We start from the raw sequence: 3,717 nt of genomic DNA on the forward strand, positions 1-3,717 counted from the left end.
AATCCTAATTCTAATTCTTTCTGGGATGCTAACATTAACCATAAAACCATAATAATAATGATAGCTCAATTCAAAAGTTAAAAAAGTTTATTCATCCTATTAATCCACTGTACATCTTGAGTTAAGTTGCAGTTTAGCTTAACTTTTCCAAATTAGTTTATATGCACATATATAAAGATGTAATTTTATGTGAAAAACAAAAGATCTTTGGAGGTAGGAGTAATGAAAAGGAAATAGAGGAGTATAATCAAATACTTTAAATATATTATGGAATTGCCACTTCTGACAATTAATATCCATTAACAAAATAACTAAAAATTAATAAAAAGTACACTGCCTTCTAGTGTTCTTTAAGAGAGCTATGACATGTCTTGTGAAAGTAATACTTACGTTAGATAAACTTTGTTCATGCATAATTTATATTGTTTTTGGCCAATTATTTAACTAAATGAATAAAAATATATGAAATAAGATTCCATGACAAAAAATATAAAACATTTACTTTGTAATTGTTTGAGAAATAGTTATAGTCATGCGTTTTTGGAAACTGAATTTCTATTTCCCTACAAAGGAATGAATTAGGTTTACTAATCTAGTATTTGTAGTAAGTTTAGAGAACATAATTGGCATGAAAAACATCTAACAGTACATCTTCTCTTGAATGAGTGATATTTTAAACATTGTCTTTTATTCAAATGAATACTTAGATTTACATTTCAGAATATTGCAATTTTATCTCCTTTCAGAACAAGTACTTGCCCTGCAATTAAATGTATTAGCATATTCAGATGTTTAAAAGCTATTTTTTTCTGTTTTATATGTAGCTCTACGTATTCAGAATGACATGATTTTTATTCATAAATGTCTAACCTTATATTTTTGCTTCACCAATATAAATTGTCTCATGAGGTTTTAGTGAAGGCTCCAGTAAGCAGAGTGGTAAAAATCACTTCCTGAATTTTAAATTTTAAATCTAATAATTTTTAGGCTTTGATAATATCATTTTTAGTCTCTTCAGAGCAATTAAGCTAAAATAAGTACTATTTTTAAACATTTCACTCACATTGTAAATAGTATTAACATAGGTCAAAAAGAGACTAATTATTTAAGATTCAACATATTTGGTGATCTTAGTGTGAAGAATGTAGAGAGTAGAAGGTTTTTATATTCAATAAATATTTTTGGTTAAATTAAATCATATATCTGGATTTCTAATTTGAAGGTTAATCACATGGAAACAGGAAAACAATAAAGGAGTAATTATTTTGGGATCATTTTTCTTCTTAAAATTATGAAGCAAAAATATATATAAGAATATATTTTTCAATAAAATGTTTCAACTCTTAGTAAAGTGCATTATACTTTAATATAAAGTTTTTCTCAAAATAGAAATTCTGCAACTAATCTAATGTATGTTTTCATGCCCAAAATTCTGTGACTTCTAGACATGATCCCTATTTACATTTATTACAAACATCTGTTATTATACAAATCATCCCTGTTCACACTAATTTATGTAAGATAATATTCTAACAAAATTATCTTTTTTCCTGTCTCCAACCGGGAAGGATGATGTGCTGAAGTATATTAAATGAAAGTACTCTAACAAAGAGTCTTTATGGAATGAAAATTTGCAACATGTGGATGTTCTACTTGGCTGAACAGGAATTCTTGTTTCTACAGTGCTTTCTTACCTTTTAATCACACAAGGAAGGCCACAACATTTGAAGTTCATATGAAGGAATTGCATTCCTAAATGATGTGGCAATCCTGCTCAAAAGTTTGATCTTATCAGCTTGCTGGCTGATCTAGTTCTTTATCCTATGTTCCATATTTTTAAGCATATTAGTTATTCAGCTGTGAGTACATTGCATGAGACTCCTGAATTCACAGCTATTGCTGTGTAATAATCAGAAGAGAGGAAAAAGATTATATTAATCTCCAATTCCTCCCTTTGACCGTCAATATACCAAATAATTGTCAAAACAATCATGTAAGATGTTAATTCATTTTTCCCTTTCTAATGAGAGATTAAGCAAGTGCTTTTAGCAGTTAAAAGTGGATTGTGTTACAGATTCAAAAGTCTTCTTCTATAGGCTCATGAATTGAAAACTTGTCTTCCTATATTGAAAGCACAATTAACATTTACAGTTTTCCAGGTATTTTGCTTACCTATCAGTTCTGATCGATCATAAATCCTCTTATGAATTTTATAGTATTTTTGAATAAATCACACGATTTGCATGTACTTATCATCTTAAGGAAAGGCAGTCTACTTTTATATTTTTATTCTATGTGACAAACCCTTATTTTTTGTTTCCCTATATGCTGAAAAAAATGTATCCATGGAAACAAGATATTAACAGCAAATCTGTGTGTAATTTTCATTTTTCAAATATATTTTAAACTTTGTTTTGACTAGTCATTTTTTAACAATGAATGATATTCATGAACACTAACATCTTGGTGCTTTTAAGTAAATTGAGACTTGATGTGGTATGGTAGTTCTTGCGTCTAGTTGATTTAATCATTAGATTATTCATGTATAAACATATGCATTGCACTTTTTTATTTTTTTAATCTTTTTTTGGAGGGGTCCGGTCATGGGACCTGAAATCTGGGCCTGGGCCCTGTCCCTCAGCTCCTCAGTTCAAGGCTAGCACTCTACAACTTGAGCCACAGCGCCACTTCTGGCTTTTTTTTCTGCTTATGTGGTGCTGAGGAATCGATCCCAGGGCCTCATGCATGCAAGGCAAGCACTCTACCACTGAGCCACCTTCCCAGCCTTGACTTTTGTATTTTTATATATAAAATAGTCCCCAAGGTTTTACTTTAAAGTATAATGGGGAGGGTTGTCTTCATGTTAAAAACTTTATATATATTTCAATTAAAGTATTAGAATAGATTTATTGATTAAAACATAGAAAAGAGTAAATAGTCATGTTTCTTGCTTTGGACTGTATAAATTTCATATGAATGCAGCTCAAGATGAGACTGAGAGATAAATTCATATACATATCACTGAGGTTTACATCACAATATAGGAAATATAGTTATTTTAAGGAATTGGTTATTCAAAGCCCTTGATATATAATGGAGGAAGAATGGAATTGAAAATAGCAGAGGATAACAAATCAAAATGCAGGGATTATGATTTTATAATACTAATATGAAAGAACTGAAGCTTTAGTCTTCTGAAAAAGAAAGTTTAGCTTGTAAATTCAGTATAACGCATCAGCTGTGATGAGTCTAATATCTTTCCTCCAAGATATCCAAGAGTACTATACTCATCCTCTGAAAAGTAAATAAGTAATTTTTTTTTTTTGGCCGTGGGGCTTGAACTCTGGGCCTGGGCGCTGTCCTTCAGCTCTTCGGCTCAAGGCGAGTGCTCTACCACTTGAGCTACAGCGCCACTTCCGGTTTTCTGGTGGTTTATTGGAGATAGGAGTCTCACGGTCTCTCCTGCCCGGGCTGGCTTTGAACCGCGATCCTCAGATCTCAGCCTCCTGAGTAGCTAGGATTACAGGCGTGAGCTACCAGCGCCAGGCTAAATAAGTAATTATTTTAATAAGCTTTGCTTAATATTAATTTACTTGAAGCAAAAAGGTTAAAATGTCTGCTCTTTCTTTCAATGTAATAATATATATTTCATATCATTACTGTCTCTTCATACAAGCCTGATATCACTATTTCTACGTAACATAAACAGAAAAACAA

Source organism: Dipodomys spectabilis, unplaced genomic scaffold (assembly GCF_019054845.1).
Source record: "Dipodomys spectabilis isolate Male_0828 unplaced genomic scaffold, ASM1905484v1 ptg000421l, whole genome shotgun sequence".
NCBI lineage: Eukaryota > Metazoa > Chordata > Mammalia > Rodentia > Heteromyidae > Dipodomys > Dipodomys spectabilis.